The sequence below is a fragment of the Chironomus tepperi genome, unplaced genomic scaffold, assembly GCF_022539635.2.
Source record: "Chironomus tepperi strain 1889 unplaced genomic scaffold, CSIRO-AGI_Ctep_v1 contig_171, whole genome shotgun sequence".
In the NCBI taxonomy this organism is placed as follows: Eukaryota; Metazoa; Arthropoda; class Insecta; order Diptera; family Chironomidae; genus Chironomus; species Chironomus tepperi.
The window spans coordinates 187153-210344 of record NW_027226293.1 but is presented as its reverse complement, the minus strand read 5'-3'; the positions used below and the strand labels follow the sequence as shown (position 1 = coordinate 210344).

General features: G+C 30.0%; 1 protein-coding gene across 8 annotated transcripts in view; it reads left to right on the top strand.

Annotated features, from left to right (window-relative positions):
• Positions 1–659: 659 nt before the first annotated feature.
• LOC139088871 (high affinity cGMP-specific 3',5'-cyclic phosphodiesterase 9A-like) overlaps positions 660–23192 on the top strand; it is a 78033-nt gene continuing 55500 nt past the window's right edge. For 2 of the 8 annotated variants that reach the window (XM_070638199.1, XM_070638202.1), the window contains exon 1: positions 2978–4213. The gene's annotated coding sequence lies outside the window, so the exon portion shown is untranslated. Of the gene's footprint in view, positions 1593–2977; positions 4214–13790; positions 13914–23192 lie in introns of those variants that run through there. The other 6 variants (XM_070638197.1, XM_070638195.1, XM_070638194.1 and 3 more) reach the window with 6 other exon arrangements.

Sequence of the window (23192 nt, the reverse complement as noted above, 5' to 3'; positions counted from 1 at the left end):
TTTGACAGCAAAGAATGAGACAGAATGAGACTTATTCAAAACTCGTGCAGCACGTGTATTTTAGCAGAAATCTAACTAATTTACAGCTTTTTGGATGGAATACCCTAGAATTGCTGATCTACTTTTAACCACAAGGCACTCAAACATCATTTATAATTAATAAACTAAGCAGGAAGCTCAGGTTCCTATAAATGTTTATTAAATTCCCGAAAAAAAACAACATTTTTTTCTAATGTTTCCGCCAATTAAATTAATTATTGAACAATCTCACACTAGTACCATAAAATGTCAAGATAATTTCACGCTAGATTATTTGCTTGCTAATTAACTCTTTAAAGAAGAAACAAATATTTTAATATCAAATGATTAGAATTTTATTCAAGTGCGATTTTATACTCACATTGCCCACACTTAATTTCGTCAAAATATTTCGGCATGACGAGAAGATTCTCTAATTATTCTTTTTTAAATGATATTGACTCGCATGTCCGAGAGATGAGACAAAATAAAAACAACAAAGAATTGCGTATTTTTGATCTATTTAAGAATGCAAGTGACGACTGATTAAATAACGTGAAGGTGAAGATCACAAAAAAAAAAGATTTGTGAGTGTAATCAGCATTTTGTGAAGGTAACAAGGATGTTGTGGAAGAAAGGTGTCTGAGGCTTATGGATAAAAAAAATCAACAAATCTGTCAATTTAACTCACAACCACATGCTTCAATATATGTCGTCTGCAACTTTACATTTTTCAAATATACACGATTATTTATGTATAAATACGCGCCACAGAAAAAATATAAAAAAAAAACTACATTTAAACCGATCAGAAAAATGAGAAAAGAAAAAAAAAACTATCCAATACATATAGAGCAAGCTTAAAGTATGAAAGAATAACAATATTATTATTATTTTTTTCTTCTCACAAAAAAAAAAAAAAAAAAAAAAAAAAACGTTTTCAGTCAGTCAGTCAGTAGGGTTTCGCCACAGTCCTCTCTCCTCTGTTCATTATCACATTCGCTTGTTTGCGGTGATGATTGTCAATTTATAAATATTAAATAATTAATCTATGCACAATAAATAAATAAAATATATATAAAGTGTAATTGTGGAAAAAATTTCTCGTGTGATGCAGAAAGAATTGAAAAAAAAACAAATTTTTTTAATCAAAAAAAATTTAAAACAAAAGTGAATCATTAAATTTAATTAATCGTGTGTTAACCGTCTGAATTAAAACTCGGTGAAGGTTTAAACTCTTTTTTTTTTCGTGAAAAAAAAATGTTTTATCAAATTTGACAGGTTAAATTTGCAATTTTCTTGTCAGAACCGCCTCAATGTCGGGTAAATAAAGAGTGTCATTAAATAATCGTGTGCAAACTTCAATGAAAAGTGGAAGGCTCTATAGAATGTGTGGATAGGGTGTCTTTTGTGTACGAACTCAATTCAAATATGTTTATTTCGTTTACATTTTATTTTGATAAGAAATGACAATTGCTATGAAATGAAAGAAACTATTAAAGTTGATTTAAATTAGTCGTTTTGAATATAAAGGCAAATAACGAGCGCCCCAATGAGTTTATAATTCATTTGAGGTCAGTGTAGAGAGACATTTTTCGCAAGAATTGCGATTTTTTTTTTCATTTTTCTCTCCGATTTTTACTGTTGTTGCATGCGGTCCGCCTGTATCATGAGCTATATACAATAAGATGAGAAAAAAAGTGCATTGAAGCTTTTATAGCTGTATGTGCATGAATGTGTATAAATATATATAAAGAAATATTTAGAGAGAAATTATGCATCTTACAGATGTCGCTAAAGTGCGTGAAAGTGAATGACATTGTGATCTAGAAAGTCAGAAAAATGTTCGAAAAAAAAAAAAAAAAATCTTTAAATATGCAACATTTTCTAGTGAAAACTGTGTAAAAAGAAATCGAGAAAATTATCATAATTTTTATATGGTTTGTTACTGCAGTGTAATGTTATGTGTGTTTACATTTTTAATGTAAAGATAATCATCATGATTTGCTCTTTTTTTTATTGCGTTATTTGAATAATTTAAAGGGAGTTTTTAAGAGATTGATGGTTCTCTTTTTTTTGTAAACAAATGCATGTAATTTGATAGAATGAATAAAGTTTTTGAATTTAATGATGATGAGTTTCTATTGAATTGCTGTGAATTATAGGACAGACGAGAGTCAAATTAGCCTTTTTGTTGATCAAAATGAGCAGTTGTTGAAGTTTTTTGGCTGAATATTGATACAAATTGAAATAATTAATGTGAATTAAAATTAAAAAAAAAACATCAACAGATGCATTTGCTGAGTAAACTTTACTGAGTCAATCAATTTTACTTCAATTAAATTGTAGTGATGCGCATTTAATCGACTTTAATTGATGTTTACTGTTTGAATTGTGAAACTGTAATTAGTATTTATTTAAAGGGGAGTGACACTAAGATTGAATGATAAAATTTAAAAGGGGAGTGACACTGATCATTCAAAACTTGTTTAACCGTTATTATGTTCAAATTAAATTCAAAGCTATTGACCTTATTACAATGCAGCAATCTAAAGTTTTGTTATAACTGCCAATAGTAATTTTGAGTAGGTCGAAAATTTTCCATCCGAATCATCTGAATTTATCTGGTTTTTCGCAAATTATACAGGAATTATAAGATTAATCAAGCAAATCTTGAAAAACAAAATTAACAAACAATAAAATTCACATGTTCTAAAACTAGACAAGCGGGGAAAAATCTGACCAATTCTTTTGTCAAAAAAGAGTAAGAAGGAAATTCATAATTAGACCCTCTCGAGTCTAGACAACCACAAAAATTAACTAATAATAACTTTTAAAGAATTGATTTATAATCAAAATTGATTTTTGGGAATTTTCCATACACCTTTCTTATTTCCGAACATTTTTCTGATCATCAAGATCAACATGTGATAATAATATTTATTTATTTATATAACAGTTGTTGAACGATCAATTTTCATTCGTATTATCGCGTGCTGACAATTTTTTTTTTCACTTGGCAAATGGCAACAAACACAAAAAATTAAAAAAAAAGATATAGAATTTTTATTTTATAAACTTTAAACCCCTACATTAATCACCTTACACACATTAACATTGTGTTTGCCTTGATGATAACAAGAAGAAAAATTTCAAAAAAAAAAATTAATTGTGCGAGCGAAAAAAAAAAACATTTATTTTAGTTGCGCGTAAAGCTGAAAAAGAGTGTATGAGGACGGTGAAATAAAATATAAAAAAAATACACGACACAGAAGTGGCGAGTGGAATTGAGGAATGTGCTTCTTGAAAGATGACTTTTTCTTGTTTTTCTACTATTTTTTTATATATATATATACACAATCTTATATATGCCACATATTATTCGTGCTGATCACGAGCTAATCAAGTAAAAATCGCGCGAGACATCTTATTTCTTCTTATACCAGGCACTGCCAACACCGTAACACCGCGCGCAACAAAAAAAAAAAAAAATATGTGATGAAAAAATTCTTGTAGAAAGCCATCAGACAACCTTGATAATTTGCACAGTCGACAGTCAAAGAAGGCAAGAGAGTTATGTGTATAGTTGTGTGTCTAACTCTTTTATTTTTATTTTTGTAACTCGAAAATAATAAGAATGCTGTGAACTTAAATTATTATTATCGTCAATTTGTGCATTATCAAGTAAATTAGGACTGTAAATAAGTCAATAAAAAAGACTATTGTGAACTAAATTAATGAGAATTTATCTAATAATTTGTGGAATTTTTTTTCGTGAACATATGTACACATTGAGTTGTAGATTATTACATACATATATTCAGATATATTTATCTTTTTTTATTCATGTATACATATAGATACACCACATATGTGATGTGGAGCAAAGAAGTGCGAGATCGTCAAAATTCCGGTTAGTGAACTGTGAAAGCTTGAAACATAATAATGAAATAAAAAAAAAAAATACAGAAATAATAATAATAATATATTAAAGAAAAGAAACGTGTGTACGTACTCGAAGAGTCTATGCGAATTGTAAATTGTGTGTCTTGATATCTCATCAATTGAGTACCAATTAATTTCACTATAATTGAGGATAAATATTTGAGAAAATAAAAAAAATAATATCATATAAGTGAATAGAGAATTCAAAGATATAGCAGCACACAACAGAGTTGAATATCTTTTTGAACTGGTAAGTGAAGAACACAGTTTTTTTTCTTCTCATTTTATACATCTCGTGTGTATTTTTTTTTTGAAGAATTCTCCTTCTTATGCTTTGATCCATGTTCTATGGATTGTGTTGTGATTTTGTTAATTTTTGAAAATTCTATTTAGACATTTTTAATGTCATTTGTCATGAAATGCAGTTTCTTACTTCGCTGGTCATTCAGATCAGCTGTGATCCATGGCTTCTCTTAGTTGCCGTCCTAATCTAGCTCCATTGCTGGCTGCACTTTGTCAATTGCCAATAACAAGTGCTACACTGTCTCTATCAACAGACTTCTTCCAAGAATGAAGCTTCTTAAATTTAAAAATATTAGGGATTCTTCACTTGTCCTTTTATGAATCATGTGCATTGAAAATTCGGTTCACAGCCTTTCTTTGTAGACAATATTGAGTAATATCATCAAAGGAGTGATTTCGATCTCCATTATAAGCTGTAGGTGTACTTAGTGCAGAAATCTGGCACACCCATTAGCCATGACTCGCTTTAGCTCAGTGATCTGAATATCTAAAGCAGTGGAGAACAGTCTTTCATTTTTGGCGGCAAACTTTGGTGGTAAGCCACAACTAAAATCCTACACGGCATTTAGTTCATGACATTTTTAACCATTTTTGGCGACACACAGTTTGCCCTCCACAGAGCTGCAGGAGTTTTTCAACATAAATTCAAACAAGAGAGTCTGCTCAAAAAATTAAATTCAGGAGTGCAGTCAGAATATCTACTTTTTTCAAAAGTCACTTATCTAAAAATTTTATAAAATGTTTTTTTTTTTTTGCGATAAAAATTTTTTTTTGTGTTGTTGTTTGTAAAACCAAAAAATCCAAGTAAATTGTTTTTTGAACTCCTTAAACTGATAAAAAAAATACAAAAAACAAGATATGGATAAGAAAGTTTTCAAATTTCATTTTTTTTACGCATGTAGTATTTAATTTTTTTTGAAATGTGACGCCAATGTTCATTTCCGCATTAGAAGAATTAAGTGAACGTACATTAATTACGACAAATAATACTGTCGTAGAATTCTAAAAGCCTACATTCTAGATTATTTTTTCAAAAATTCAATCAGTTGCTAACTGCTACAATTGAAAGTAATACGTAAAAGATTATTGGATTGTGAGTAAGAATAGAACGACCATGGACTGTGATTCGACCGAAATACTGTTGATAACTTCTACCATGTAATCTCTGCTGTATCCCGACAAAGCTCCAAAATTTCTCAATCACTCGAATATTCAAGACAAATTTCAACATTTTGGATAAATAATAGAATACTTTACTCTATTCTTTAACTAATAGAATAGAATATTAAATTGGGTTTGCTTAAATCAAATCGGAATTGCGATCTGTTGAATCATCCAAACGTCTCTATAGAGTGCATATGTCCTTGATGATCTAAGTCAGTGGTGACCAACCTGTGTGCCTTGCTAGTGTATTGCCAAAATTTTTCGAAAATTTCATGAACCGTATGCCGTGTGGAATTTCTATCAAAGCTTAACACCACTTAACACGAGGTGTGCCTCAAAAATTATAAGGTTGCCCAACACTGAACTACATAATCTAACCTTTAAATAATCAAAAACACCAAATTTCACAAATGGCTCATTGTACTCATGCAATCTTGCGGGGGTTATAATTATTTTGTTTTCAAAATCCGGGATCAAGGTTAGAACAGAACATAATCTTATCAAAATTTTGATTGTTTTGACCCTTTTTTTGAAATTTTGTGACGCAGTTATTCGAAAGTTGTGACTCAAAATTGTCCATCTGTATTGACTTACTTTAAAATGCCCCAAATTTCTTCAAAAATGTCTAAATATTTTATGAGAATCAGATAGTCACCCTAACTAAGAACGCCGTGAATTATCTCAAGATTTAAGCTTATCTTGACATAATTTATTGAGTATGTCCTGTAATAATTATTGCGTATTATGTATAAGAAGTCAAAGTATGTTTAGTACTACTAATGAAATAATTTCAACAGCTGATATCTGAGTCAGCTGTAGAATAATAGATAAGATAGCTATCATCCTTAGCTTTACTGGTTCAGTCTGGTACAAGTCGGGTTTCAAGTAACATGACAAAATTTTGATTATTTTCTGACTAAAATTCACTTTAAAATTTCCACTCCAGAATATCTGGATTTATCTTATTCCACACTTTGTTAAATATTGTGAAGATGTGTATGAAAGAAATCGGAAAGAATTCCTTTCCGTGGAAAAATAACAAAAATAACAAGAATGTAAAGGTCATTTGGGAATTCTCTCTCATTTCGTGTCCGATCGAGTCACATTTTTTTTTGTTTTTGTTGCTTTGGAAATTCTTTACCCAATTGCACGATCGACTGCTTGAATCTAACGATTTAGTGCGGAATTTTTGACCTTCTTATTTCATTCACCAACTAGTTGTCATTATTTTTTATGGAATTTTTATTTATTTTCATTTAATAGATCTTGTTCGTTTATGGAATGGAACTAAGAGATCATTCACATTTTTAGTGATGAAATATTTGCGAGACTCTTTGTTTATTTTTACTGTACTTAACTTAAATAATCTTCTGTCAATAGAAATGTAATGAACTGCGATTTAATTTTATTTTCTAGTTTATTCTTCAAGCTTTAAAGTTAGTTGGATAGCCAATTTGAGAAAAATATTCTTCTGGACTTTTCTTTTAAATGCAATCAAGGAAAATCTTGAATAATATGAAGAGTTTAAAGCTCATTCATCAAGGATTTTGTTGTTGCAATGGAAACTGGGATGAGTTGAGAATGGTCTGGATTGAATGAGTGGGGAATTCTTGGTAGTACTCTGATTTCCTTCAATTTTATGTTCATTGTCTCTTGTTTGCTTACTTCGCTGGTTGCACAGATCAATTGTGATCCATGACCTTCCATGGATGGCGTCTGAAGCTGACTCTATCACTGGCTTTCATTTGACAATTTCCAATGCTTAATCCATAAGATCATGGATAACCAAAGAACTCTTGAAATGATGCTGTCGATAGAGACAGCATTGCATTTGCTTTTAAAAATTGGCAGATGAATGCCATCGATAGATTCAGCTTTATTCACTATTTGAACGAGGTCATTGATCTCAATTGATCTGTAAGGCCAATGAACTACCAGATTGGTATATTCTATATAGACTAAATTATCCATATTATCGTCCTTGCCATACAAATCATCTTGTTAAGTTTCAAACCCAGTCAATACCCATAATATAACTAAATTAACCTCCCAAATATCCCATAGAGCTTACATGTTGCTTCAATTTTCGTAATTCAAATTAAAATATTTTTCTTTACGATCTTGTCCCTAAGATAGTTCAAAAAACTAAAATTCTAATGAAAAATTTTAACAAAAATCTAGCACAACTCACAAATTACATCAATTAAGATAAAAATATATATATTTATAATAATAAAACAAAGTCCCTAAACAAAGAGTGAAAAGCTTAAAAAGCTAAGAAGATTTTAATGAACGAGTTTCATCTATCAAAAGAATCTCTTAATTGCTATACATTCAGAAATTCATTGAACTAAAATCCATAAATAAGAAATGAGGAACAAAAAACTCTAGAAAATTCATTACACTAAAAAGAACCAATTATTAAACTATTAAATTGTCAATTATCGTTCAACAACTTTTCTTGTTACAGAATTTCACAATTTTTTGTTGTGAATAAGAATGATGAGCATTTGAAAACATCACAAACATATTTTTCCTCAAAAAAAAACTTTTTTTTTCTAAACTATTTTCATTAAAAATTCAATTCAATCAGATGTTGTTGAATGTGCATTTTCAAGTTGATGAGAAGGAAAGTAGGGAAAAAAAAGTATTTTCTCTTCTCGATAGATGCACTTGAATTACTTTAGAGTACTTCGAATTGCTATTGTAGTGGAGGTTGGAGGTAAAAATACTTATTTATAGAGCTTTGTATTGAATTAATTTGTAATATTGAGTTTATTGTTACGTTTTCAAAAAGTTTTGGGTTTTTACACGATTTTATTTTTATTATTACACTATACTGATAAGCTACATGTGAGATTATCTTGACATATGACTTATTTGTAGGAGATTTTTACTTATTTTTGTGTTTTATTTTGAATGGGGGAATTATTTAAAAGCTTTGAGATAATTTATTGTTCGAACCTAATTAAAACTAAGGTTGTAGACTTAATAATACTAATACTAAGGTTCTACAGTCCTCTCAATTGCATCTTATGTGGGCTAACCTACTGAGCTAACTGGGGTTGCTAAAACTTATTCATAGAATTGAATAGCAAGTTCCCCGCGTGGCCAATCGTCATAACTTGAGTAGGAATTGAACTAGTTCTATGTCCTCTAATGAAACAATTGCATGTCAAGTGTGTCTAACCTATGCTGAGCTGTTACCACTATAGGGAAGTTTTTTGAACAGGTGCTACAGAGTGTGGCACAATGAAATCACTTAGAATTGAAATTTTCAATCCCGAGCGATAGGTTTTTAAGTTCCAGTACTCCTGTGGAGGTGACCATGCTGTTTAAAATACGTTTTGAACTGGTTGATTGCATGTTCAACTTAAATTTATCATAACTCTAAAACGGTAACAGATAGTATAGACATGTTATATATTGTTGGAATTGACATCCAAAATTCTTTTTATTTTTAACCGTCCACTCGGGTTCATATTGATACAAATGATGTTCAAATGCTCGCTTAAACTTGAAACTGTGTTCTTCTATTTCATTTTACAGTTCATACAAGTCAACAATTTATATATTTGGTACAATTTGAAAAAATGTGATTTATATGCAAAACAAAATTTTATTAAAAATGACAGTACTCCGTAATAAGCATTGAAATAGCATGTATTAAGTGAAGGCAAGCTGTTTAGTCTAAATCATTCTAGAATATTTACTTTTCTATAGTTTTTACATTTTAATTGTTTATTGTAGGAGATCAATCGAAAAAATTACAGTCCTGACAATGTTAGATTAGGGTTTGCAAAAAACATGAAGCGTCAAAAATCCAATAAGACCTCCAGTATTACTGTTCGAATGGAATATTGACTGGAATTGGAATTAGAATTATGAATATTGAATTGACAAAATTCTGAGAGTATCACGTTATGTCTAGACAAATTCTTGCATTAAATCTTCTTGTTAACTTTCATATGAGCATAGCATCCTAGTTGTACCTAGCATGCTCACTAGCTACAATAAGATGCTAATTGTCTATATCATAGATGCTCGTATGTTACGAAAAGCTGCTCGATCGAAGTCAGAGCTTGAGCTAAAGTCATTGCTACAGGACATAAATTTTCACAAATTTCATTTGAAATCTATTATTTATTGGTATAGTCTATTAATCAAGCCTATACAATCCACCCACATATCTTAACTTTCTAACTTTTTCCGACCCTTAAGTAAATCCTACTTCATTCAACTTTTTGAAAAAAAAAAAACAAAAAATTTTTGTCCGAGAGACTTCTCAGAAATCCCTAAAACAATTCTACCTTCTGATGTATTACTTCTATGATCTGTAACGACGGATGAAGATGACAGATATGCAACAAAGTTTTTTAATACTGAAAAAAGTTTAATGGCGTAATTTCTTCTTCTCGATTCTCTCTTTTTCTTGCTGTTTGCTTTTGAAAAAAAAAGTTTTCTGCTGTGCAATTTTCTAGTTTTTTTTGTAATTAAATACCTCATTCATTTCTTATCATTAAGCAAATTAATTTGCAATTGCAATACAAACTTCCTAAGTGCACAAAATGTGCAGATATGAAATGCAAATGGAAATAGAAGTTTTGAGTTTTCTTTTGTTTGTTGCCTTGAACTTACAATTTTTATGATAAAATATGAACATTCATTTCCCTTTTGTGAATATTCTCTTTGCTCGTTCTTATGAAAAATTAAAAGAAATATTTTTTTTCCTTCTGTTTTGTGGTGAAATTCACAACAACAAATGAAGAAGAATTCCACAACATAAAATGAACTTTATTTACAAGCAATGAGAAAGTATGTTGACATTTTAATCCCTCTGGTTTGAAGCAAAAATGCATGCAAATGACAACGATGTCAACAACTTTTACCTAACAGTGAAATAAAAGCTTCCTCCCTATTTTTCTCAACAACATTGCATTCTCATATTTGTTGGAGAGACTAAAACTGCATCTAATTGGTTATTTGTTCGATATAGAAAATGTATTTTAATTAAGGGAAAGTTTTTCTTTTTTATGCAAAATAAATGTTAGGGAAAGTGTTTTGTGAGTGACTTGTGGTTTGGGGCGCACTTTGTGACTGAAATGTGAAATGAAATGAGTTTGTTTTGAGTGGAAATGACTGGAAATGACTAAATGTTTTGTAAATTCTGACATATTTACTGTTGTTAACTTTAAATTCAACAAACTGGCATGGGGTGGGATTTCATGGAATCTGGGGTGAGGTCTGGATGATGTTGGCCTGATGTCAGAGTCATGCTGTCCTAGAGCGGGAGTCTCAGACATTTCTACGTTGTTTTCCTTCCGGGTTGTATGGAAAATTAGACTAAAAATTCAAGTTTACTCGTTAAATCTGCAATTTTATGCTGTATTTCAGTGCTGTCCAAACTTTATGTGGCATGGCACATCTTGGCACATCTTGGGGGCACACTTGTGTGCCGCAACACATGGTTTAGGTAACACTGTTGTATCTTGAATGTTTCAATCCGTAAATATTCAATTAATGCAATCAATTCATCAATAATCATGTAAATTGATGAATTCAAGTCGAATTTCACGAATTGGTTTCATCACTTTTCACTGAAAATCAACCAATTAGCAACTAAAAACGACCAAATACTGTAAAAAAACCTAACCTCAACCAAGCCTTATCAAAGCCTGCTCATTTTAATTTCAAACCATCAATTGCAATTAAAATTTTCCTCTTTAGTTGAGCAAATTAGCAAAAAAGTCAGTCTGCATTCGACAGTTTCCATAGACATTTGCCACAACGTAGATAATTGCATTTTCATTGTCAATTCAGGTGACAGAAATGAAAAAGTTCTATTTTTTCCATCCATAATTTTATATTCATCGTTGCCATATAAATCACTCATCAAATGAAAACGGAAACTAAAGAAAATATTTTTACAAACTTTAATGACGATGACGATTCCGATAATGATGAAAATTGTGAGAAACCTTGACCGTTATGGGCAAAAATAATAAATTTTGAGAGAGAAAATAGAACATGAAAAAGTGCAACAAGTCGCGTTGTGCTTTTTTTCATCCCTGGATCGTACGAATGAATTTCAAGTTCAGTTGTTGTGTCGCACGAGACAAACGAGAGAGCAAAGCAACATCAACGAACACACATTTTTATGTCATGCGCTGTGTCTGAGACACGAATGTGAATTTGTGGATGAGAAAATAAAAAGGAATGAAAATGTTTACAACAAAGTTCTTTCCTCGCATTGAAAGCATCAACTTTACTTCACAGTTTCAGTTTCATTCGAGAGTGCATCGGAATTGGATGAATCTGAGAGACAAATTCGGTTATCAATATTCAATTTCAAGAACTCAAAAAAAGAAATCAAAAGATTCTTATTATTCTTTTTGGAGAAAATAAATTTTGAAGAAAAAGAAGAGAAAAAAAAATTGACTTTCAGTGGTGATTGCATCTGCCTGTTAAGCTTTAAAAGTTTTTTGTGCTTTAAAGAGAAAAGGAAAAAAAAATTGTTTTCATGCTGGTTGAAGCTGAAAAGTGAAAAGATAAATAATTTTCGTTAAAGATCAAAAATTTCTTTATTAAAACATAACAAAATAAGAAACAATTTTTGACTGATCAGCAATTCAGCAAGTGAAACGAATTGGTGTGATGTTATAAAAAATAAGTTCATAAAAGTTAATCAATCGACAATTAAGTTCAATTAAGTCATGACTATCGAAATATAATAATCATTAGTTTAAAGATTGTGAGACTTGATACACAACATAAATTTTTATGCTGCTTTTGGATGAGTAAATTGTGAAAGTAATTGAATAAGGAAAAGCAGAACTTCAGAAGTTATACAAGACAATTTTTACTATAATCGATAAACATGCTTACATTATAATGCAACGGCTATGTAAATTATTTAAGAGTGGGGAATGAATTGTGGTAAGAGATGGTTGAAAGCGCATTATTGGTGGAATTATTTGAGGAATTTTAAATTTTGGCAAGACTTGTTAAGGCTAGGGACTCATATTAAGCGAGGATATCTTAATAGGCAAGAAGTTCGCAATAGGCAAAAGGACTCATAATAGGCAACATGGGCTCATAATAAGGCAAGAGGCTAAGGTATCAAAGATTTTGTTTCTATGGTTTTTGCATAATGGGAAAATTTAGAAAGCTATTTTAAAACTGTTTAATTTAAAGATTTTTTTTAATATTTTAAAATTTATTTTAAATTTTTGTAATTTTTGAAATCCTTTACAAACCTTAAAAAATTGTCAGCTCGAGAATTCGACCTAGGTCTATGTGAATTCATGTGACTATTCTTAATTCTAATGGTCAACGAAATTTCTGAAATTATCTCTTCCAATCACGATTTCGAAAATATTTTGAAGTTGAAGTATTGATACCTTTGCAATGGGTTTCTCAAAAATCAAAACTTAAAAATTAGCTAAAACGTGGTAAAATTAGTCAAAAGTCAACTGTAGTTAATTTTAAGCTAGGAATTAGAATGTTAATGATTTCCGTTGTTTAGATCGAGAATCCTTAGTTAAAATTATGAAGGTTTAAGAATCTTAAATATAAAAATTATATTATTTTGTAACTTTGAATTTTAAAAAAGCTTGCAAAATGATCATATCTGTTTCTACCATTTAGAATTCCATCAAAATATAAAATATTAAAGAATATTCTTTAAAATTCTCAAACATATTACAAAATTCATGTCTTGAAACATGTTTTCCTTCACAGTTCCCTAACTTTCCAAAAGAACAAAGACAAAATAAAACTTCTTAAAAACAATTTAAATTCTTATATATTTCAAAAAAATAAAATTCATCCAGTCAATTCAATGTGAGCTCATAACCTCATTAATCCATCAAATATGCAAAGAAAAGATGAAATAATGTTATTTCATCAGCACATATAATTTAATTCCTCTTCTTTTTATGTCATAAATTGAAATAATTGTCATTCATATTATAGCCGTTATGGGGGTCGTTTACATGGCTTCGTTTATGATTCATATGGGCAAATGCGTAGAATATAAATGAATGAGTGCAATTTTGATAGTGAAAAAAAGTGGAGTAAAAGTGTAAATTTTTGTTTGTGTTTGTAGAAATTGACATAATAAATACAATTATGTGTTAGAAAGACTAGCAAAAAGAAGTAAATTTAAATAAATAAATTCTAACTGTTTCGAATAAAAATTAAATAAAGAGAAAAATCGATAAAGTGCTTAGAGCTTGAAAAACCTTTTCATTTGAAAAGAAAAAAAAAAGTGGAAAATTAAATAAAATAATTCTTTTTTTGTGCCCGAAAGTGAAAACTGAAAAGAATTTTTCAATATTTTTTGTGTGTATCAAAAAACACATCAAACATAAAAAAGTGAAGTTTTACATTCTTTCGCTTGTTGCTCCGTCTCTAAAATTTGTATTTCTGTGGGAAAAATACGAGGAAGACAGAAAAAAGAATTTTCATTGAATGATAAGCAGGTAAAGAAAATAAAATTGTTCTTAATGTCTGCTTGATGTGGATCTATTGAAATTGGTTTCCATTTATTTTTGGGGAATGTTTGGAAGTTACGAAACGTTACAAATAGTTTGTTTGGTACTCCAAACAAACTCCGCACTGTAACTGTTTGCAATTACTATAACCCTAAATCGACTCTTGTTGACTCAACTTCCTCCAAAATCCAAGTAGACCCTAATCGACTCAACTCCATTCAAAATTCGAGTCGACTTCGACCTCAGGTATCAAAATCATGACCCAAAATTGGCTCTCTACTTCAAAATACCCCCCAATTCACAGCATTACACAATTTCCGACCGTTCCCCAATTCATTTGTTTTTATTTCATTGAATGAATTATTCAGACAAATATTTGAAGCTATTGATCTTGTTTGGGGTGTTGAAAATTGCAATAAAATTGGCACATAAATTTTTCTGGCCATAATGGAATTTAAATTTATGTCTGTGGAATTCAAATTGGGTGAAATTTTTTGTTTTTTGGTTAATTTTCAAACTGTGAAATATTTTTAATATTTTAAAAGCGAAAATCATCAAAAATCATCAATTTATGTCAATTTTGAAATTCAGCACTTAATACATCCATCACACCTCAATTTTCTTCAACATTGTCCTCAATACCATCAGAACAAAATCGTCATCTAATGCAGCTTTACTCAAAGTTTTTGAATATTCATATTTGCACACATACAATAACTTTGTCTTCTGCACAGCACACAGATATTCTTTAAAATCCTTATATCTCGCAGCAAAATTCAACAAATGCTTTTAAACTTAAACAAATTTTCAAAAAATATAAGAATCATCTGTTGGTTTTTATCTTATCCTTCTCCTCATTCAAAAGTATATTCTTGGTTTTCCACATTTTTTGGCTTTTCCTTTTTCTCATCATTTTCTAATTTTAAAGGAGAAATTTTTTCATATGTTGGCATTGAAAACTTTTTATCCCCTAAATTGTTAACTAGTTTTATAATATGTTGAACTACATCGATAAATGATTAAGTTGATAATTTTATACAAATTGACTTAAAAAATGTGTGTATTGTGTGGTTTTATAGTTGTGAAAATTTTTATGGAACCAAATTTATTTCGGGGTTTTTGGGTATTTTAAAATGAGGTTCTGATTTGATGCAATTTTGTGGGAAAATTAGATGAATGAGTTAAAAATAGAGTTTATTGAGGTCTCGGTTGTGATCAGTTTTCGTGACTTAGACCGAGACGGAAACTAAGACGTACACTTAGAGCTGGATCGAGATTATGATTGAGACTGGGAACGAGGAAGAGACCAAGTCTGAGACTGTGACTGTTACAGAAACTGTAACTGAGACTGTGACTGTGACTGTGACTGAGACTGAGACTGAGATTGAGACTGAGACTGAGACTGTGACTGTGGCTGAGACTGTGACTGTGACTGAGACTGTGACAGAGACAGGGATAGAGATTGAGATTGAGATTGAAATTGAGGCTGAGGCCCATACCGAGGGCCGACTTAAAAGCTTCGGTCTTGACAAATCTTGAGTTTCAGTCTTGATGAAAAACTACTGAATTTAAATAATTTAATTTTAAATTAAGGGTGTGGAGCTGATGTGACATTTTTATGCAGTTTCTTTATATTCAGTAAATCTTGATAATTTTATTCATCTAGATCAATTCCACACCCTTGTTTTAGATATTTATATTACTGATTTCATCCGCTTCAATATCTAGTCAATTTAATGTTCATACATCACATGTTATACCAGCACTCAAAAATGAAATTGAAAATCGAAATGAATTCTTGGAAGAAAAATTCATAACAAAAGGAGCATATTAGCTAAAGGGTAGATTTAAAAGTCCTTCTTAGAAATTTTAACAGTTAATCTTCAAAGAATCGTGTTTCTCCATAAGGCAATCAATTTGAAAGCGAAAGTTTTTGTTAAATAATTCTTATAAAATTAACCTTATTTATGAATCTGACATGAACATCAATTGATTTTATTACACATTTCATCTATTATTTTAAATTACATGTAATAGGAATCAATCGAATATAAATTTATAATAAAATCTATTGAGTTATTGAGATTTTAATTGAATTATATTTTACTATATTACGCAGTAAACTTTTCGTCAAAATTGCCAGAAGGAAAATATCAAATTAATTTACATGATTTTGATGTTTCAAACTGAATGGGGAAGTCAGAATATTAATAATATTTACATATGGAATTTATGAATATTTGTTTTTGATTGGTTGGATGATTAACCACCCAGCCAATCCAGCCTTCAAGCTTACTCAACCTACCATACCCAGCCTACCCAACCCAACCCAGTCTACCCAACCCAGTTTACCAAACCCAACTCAGCCTACCTAACCCAGCCTACCCAACCCAGCTTATCCTGCCTAACCTACCGAACCCAACCTTCATGAACTCTAAAAATAGTAAATTAATAAGAAGAAAAATGTATGAAAACAATCTGAATCATAAAAAAATGTGTAAACATTTCAATTTTACCTTAAAAATGACATCGTGTACGGCAACAGTTTACCTTTGCTTATTCTCTTATGTTCGTCGAATTTGTCAAAATAAATGTATCACATAACTTCTATTATCTGCCTACCCTTCAGCGTAAGATTGAAGTAAAATAAGAATCACGACGACACAAAAAAAGGCTCAAATTCGTAAAATTACGGTTTGGAATTTCTCAAGGATTATTATTTGAGATTGAAATAAATATCAAGAAAAAAAATAAAATTGCTTACAAGTTTAAGGTTAAAAATATAAAAAATTCATTCCACTAAAATGCGATTTGCCTTTAATTTTATTACATTAAACAGATTACTTTATGTGTAGCAATTTATTCTCATAGAAACATTTTCACGATATTCAGTTTGAGCTGGTTCTGTGAGATTATTCGATTAGAAACATTATTTTGATGATAGGTTAACTAGATTATTGACAATGATTTTGTTAGATTATTGCTATTAATTAGCACTTGGTGTTGAGATTATCTTGAACTGTTATTGATGTAATTTGTTCTCATTTGTTTAGTTTTGGTTGAAAAAAAGTCAAAGGAAAACATAATTTTGGTCAAAATTTTCAAAAATAACTGTCAGAGGATTTTAAAAAGTATTCAGTTTGATCTTTGCCATGTTTTTAAACAAAGTTGCATACTTACTTTTGCAAGAAATTCTAAAATTCTAAAAATATGCAAGAAAAACTTTTCGAGGTGAGAAAATCCGCCATTTTGTTTTTTTTCTTCTCACTTTTCTAAATATTTTATAATTTTATCCTTCAAAATGCACTTAATTCTTATGTAAATCCCAACTTTCTGACATTTTCTTACTTTATTTTATGTTATTGCTATTCTAATTAATTTATTTACAAAAATATGAATATACGTAAATTTAATTCATTGATTGTAATAAAATATACATAAACACCATAAACATCTCAATTATTATCACATGCCAGAAAATTGCAATTAAAAATAAAATTTAAGCCCTCACTCGCTAGACGGAGAGAAAAAAAATTGTTAACATTGAGAAAATTGCTATTCTCGATTCTGTCACATGATCAGCATTTTTCCAGCTATGAATAAATAAAAATATTGTATTATTTGAGATTTACTTACGTCACAAAAATCTTATTTACTTTATTTTACATTTTTTGTGCTAGAAAAGATTTGCATAAAAATCAATAAGTCAAAAAAATGTATTTTTTTATGTGACTTGCCGATAACACCCCAAAACCATTAACTCTTTTTGTTGTCTCACATAACAATACGACGAAAAAAATGTAAATTAAACTCTTTTTTTTTGTTTGTTTGAAGGCATTTGCATGTGAAAAATTTATTGGAAATATATCGATAAATTTTAAGCCTTGTGTATTAGTGTGCGGGCTGGAAAAAGAGCAATAAAGTGCACTTCCTGTATCGATAGTACAGCATGTACAGCTCGTTGCTCAAATTTCATATCATGTGAAAAATGTAAACGATACAGTTGAAAATTAATGGAAAAAATGTATCGAAGGAAAAAAAATCAATTAATCATTTAAACGTCAACCAGAACTATAAATTGTATGTTTGAAAGCGCAGATGACCTAGACGCATTTTTTGTGGGGATCTGTCATTGACAAATTGTTTGAACTTTTAAGGGTGTTCTGGGAATGTGATGAATAATTGTTTGATCTTTGCAGCGTTGATGGATAAGAAAAGTTTGAGATGAAAAATGTTGGAAAATTTAAAATTTTTGTTGAGATTCTTGATCCAGTCTAGTCGTCTTGCTGTATGACGTCTTTGATACCTCAAAAATAGTTAAAATTTAACAGTACCTAACATGCAATGTACATGCTCTTGAGAGTTTGATCTAGTGAAATATGCAAACTAGTTGAGTATCCTTGTGAGGACTGTTATGTTGCGTTACTTTAAAATTGTTCCTTCCTTGAACACACGCTCTATGCCTTCTAGCATAGTGACAGTTGAATTTGACAATATTTACAAATCACCATGATAATATCGTTTATCAGTCTCAAATTTCTATATAGATTTGGTAGATTCTCAAATTACTTTAAATAAAACATGCTGTTTAAATTTGGATTCTTTAAATTGATGGCATTGATGGTGCAAATTGAGAAGACGATCGAAAATAACAAATCAAATTTTTCAACTTTTAGTTAATTTTTGAAATAGTTTTTTGGAATTTTTAGTAATTTTTGAAATTTTTTCGATATATTTTTGAATATTTTGGTTAAACAATTTTTGACGATTTTTGATGAATTTTGATAAATTTTTGATTAATCTTCATCAATTTTTAATCATTTTCGATTAGTTTTTGATAATTTTGATGATTTTTTTTCGTTCTTAACTATTCTTGATCATTTCAATTAGTTTAACACCTTTATTCTAAATAAAAACATTTATTTTCAAATTTTTCATATGAAAAATCCTTTTAGTAGCATTTAAATCAACAAATTTTTTTTTCTTTTTCGCATTTAAAATTAGATTTTGCAATGAAAAGTGATTCAAAAAATTTTCAAATTAAGCTTACTTACTTACTGTAACCGCATTCTCTCATGTGAAGATTTGGTGGCATCAAAATCCTTTTTTCCACCTGACTCTGTTGCGGGTTACGCAGTGGTAACAAAAAATTCATTTTTTCAAGTCGGGTTACGCAGTCGGCCACCTTGTAAGGCTTTCTACCTGGCTGTTTTGTTGCCTCTATTGCTGAATCTATCACCAATACAATAAGCAACAAAACCATAATAAATACAATTGGTTAACAATTGCATATTATTTTTTTTTCAATAAAATAAAAAACTCCAATGCATCCTCTTCCTTTCAGCCACAATTTATTCACATTCTTCAACTCCCCAGCATTTTTCAATAGCACATAAAGTGTAGATAAAGAACCACTTCATCCATAACTCGAGGCTATAGAAAAATTCCACAACAAAAACGGAAATAAAAAAAACTTAAAGAGTTTTATTGCAAAATTTTTCCTCCTATAAATCGATCGATATTTTGTAAAAATGCACGTTTACGTTCTATAAATGTGACAATTGCAGAAAAAAAAGAAAAATTTGCATTTTTTAAAATGCCTTCACGTGTAATTGAGGAATCCTCAACGGGGTTAAAGAAGAAAACTTAAGAATTTTATGACAATAACTGACGTATAAGAGGATTGACATTATTTCAGTCTCAACACCGTCATTATAAAGGTATGGGTCTTCAATTACCATAAAAAAACATTATTTTTCGTCTAGATAAATGTAAACTAGAACGATGCCACTGGTCTGACGCAAGCTTTTCTCTCTTTTTTTGGTAAGGAAAAAAGAAATAACAAGACATGATGATTTTCATGTTGTGCTTTTCTCCTTTGAGTATTCCGTATAATGCTACAATCTAAATAACCCAATTAGCAATGTTTCCAAGAGCAAAGATTTCTCTAGATGACTTTAAATGTGGAAAGTTATGAAATTGTGATTTTTGATTTGGGTGGGTTTTTGTGGGATTTGAGCGCATTTTTGATTCATTCTTTTGGATTATACTATGGATTATGCAAAGCTTGAAGGCGACTAGATTTTCATATTAAGTCGGTGTAGTGTTTGAGTAAAGTGGAATCTTGGGTATCCGTAGTCGTAGTAGGCGAATCTGTCAATTGACACATATGAGATAAGGCTCTGTGGTCGAATGAGGTTAGCAACAAGATGGAAATCACTATTCAGGACTTGGGTTCGATTCCCACCAAAACATTTTAATCGACATATAGAATGTTCTGGTCCAGGTTACTAGCTTTTAATGATCATGCTCTTAGTATATGGACATTCTTCTAGTGCGAAAATCAAGGCCTTGTGGCCAAATGGTTAGTCAACAAGCTGGAGCATTCTATTTGCATGGAGGGATATGCATTCCCATGTATTATAGAGTATTCTCTTAGCTTAAACTCGGAATCTTAATTTCATGCCCTTAGCTGATATTCCAAAAGTGCTATGCCTTTAGCTAACTTTTTTTTTCTCTGATCAAGACTCAACAAATTTCATTTTCTTCTTTAAGCTATAAGATCAAATATCTTAATTAGTACGCTAAGCCCTAATGAGATTTTAAAAAGTAAATTATAAAGCAATGTCTCCAATCGGCAAAAAAACCTTAAAGCACCTTAAATTCAAAAACGAGATATTTCTTCAACAAATGTTTATGGTTGTCATGGGAAATTAATTGAGTTAATTACAGCAGAGATAATCTTTAATTTGCACTAAATTGATTTTCATTTGAAAATATTATTCCCATGTAAGAGCACATTCATTAGCCATAGATATTACTGTATAAAAAGGAGGTTTTCATTCATATTCATAAATTAATTAAAATAATATAATGAATTACAAAAGAAGTAATTACAGAGTGTAACTTTCTATTCATTTAATGTTCAGGACATATATGCATTTAGAATGAAAACGACCAAGAAAATATTGCTAAAATTATAAAAAAGAAATTATTCTCGAGTTATTCGACACTGTGTGGATATAAGTTTACCCCACATCTATTTATACGCACACACATATTCATTGCACAGATATCATTTCCAATTTATTTTATATTTTTTGGCATGAGAAATGAAGACTCATAAATTACTTAATGAAACATAATATAATTTGGTAATGATATGGATTTTGGTAGTCTTCATGTGTTATTCATGAGCACATAATGATTGGAAAGATGTTGTCAAGTAATTTAGTAATTAATATGGTTATTGAAATTATTACATCTGTCGTTTTTGTGGTGTGTAATTAATTTTTATTCGATTACATGATTAATTTTGGATGTTTTTGATGGGGTGTTAATGTTATTTGAGAATTTTAAAGTGATTTGATGAGTTTAGATTTGCTTGATTTGAGATGGTTTTAGTTAGAATTTTGATTTTTTGGTGATTTTGTGTCATTGATATGGAGCGTAAAGCCAACAAGGAGGCGCAGCTAAAATGCAACAGTTGCATAGCAACTAGAGTGTCGTCCAATCGATCCTATCGATCCGTGCTCAATCCCAGGGAAAGACTAGGGTTAGTGATTCGTGACACACAAATTGTGATTAGGTACGTTGCATTGATATATTCTGGGTCTTGAAATCCATAGAAATGGTCTTCAAAAGACAACAAAAAGCAAAAACAAGCTTCGTGATGTCTATCACACCAATATCAATATTTTATGAATAAAAATCTAAATTTAACTGCAATATCCCCTGGCTAGGTCTCTTAAAATTATTAAATCATGAAACAACATGAATTAAAATAGCCTTTTAAAAAAAATCTCATTAATATTTGATATTCTAATTTTAGAAGGGTAAATTTAACGTCAAAACATTCTTCAAGCAGAATTTTGCAATCTAATAATTTAATGAGTCCTTCCATATTTCATAAAATTAAATTTTCCATTTAATGCTTTAATTTAGCGAAGAAAAAAAAAATCTAATTTATCTTCCATCCTTCAAAATTCAACCCCATTCCAACACTCCAAACTTCCTCAGTCATTCACTTCATCTTCAATGTTTATTCTTTACCTTTTTCACAAAATAAGAATGTTCAAGATGAAAAAATATTTTCTTAAATGAAAAAAATGAAATGAGATATAAAAAAAAATTCTTTATTATTTCAGTGGATTTATTTTCATTCTATTAAACATAATAAAACAAAAGTAAAAAAAATAATGAGGTTGAAGAAATTAATTTTTTGTTTATTTTTCCTTAACTTGAGTTCTTCAAAAACATTTATAGTCATTTAAGTATTTTCAAAATGATAGGAAAGTTTTTTGAGAGATGAGGAAAATTTATTACAATGAAATGTGAGAATTAGACAAAGAAATTAAGGAAATTAGTAGTGATCAAGGAAATTAAAAAGTTGGTCAATGTCAAAAGATTAATTTATTATATCTATAGCTTCTAGAATTTATATAGATCTTAAAGTCATAAGAAATACAAGTACTTTGTTAGCTCATTTGGCAAGGCACGGATCACGGAAGTTGATGAGGAATTTGAGCCTCTCGAGTTCAAATCCTTTTATCGACTTATTGATTTTTCAGAACTTTAAATAGTTCGGATTCTCAATTGTAACAGCTTAATGAAGGAAATTAAGAATTATGCAACGTAACTCAAGAATAGATCATGATTAATGTACTAGAATTAGAATAGTGATCAAGGAAATTAGAGAGCCATAAATTTACCTTAAAAGGTTACAGATCGATTGTGATCCATGGCCTTCCTTAGTTTGCGTCTGAAGCTAGCTCTATCACCTAGCAACCGCTTGCCAATTATCGATGTCAAGTGCATTACCACCATCTCTATTGACAGCGTCGTTGCATGAGTTATCTATGAGTGCTTTTGGGCCGACAACGCGATTGCTTCAAAAGCTTCAACTGGTTGCCTTACTACATTCCAGTCCAACAGAGTTGATTGACCTTGATTCTTGGTACAGTATCCTGTACAGTCTTAATAATTGGAACTAGAGCTTGCATTAATACCGAACATAAGCTCTGAGAGCTTCCAATTGACTCCTACACGTAAATCACTGATTTAATAATACATACACAAGAGTATGCATAAATAGCACAACGGTGATGATAAAAGAGTGGCAAAGTACTCGATTTTAAACAAAGAACGAAGTACTTTAAATCATAATTGCCTCATTTTTACTCTTTGATTCACTTCAATATCAGCTGATTCTCAATCAGTATGACACAATTCCTTGGCACCATGATCAAGGGTTCAATACAATGATTG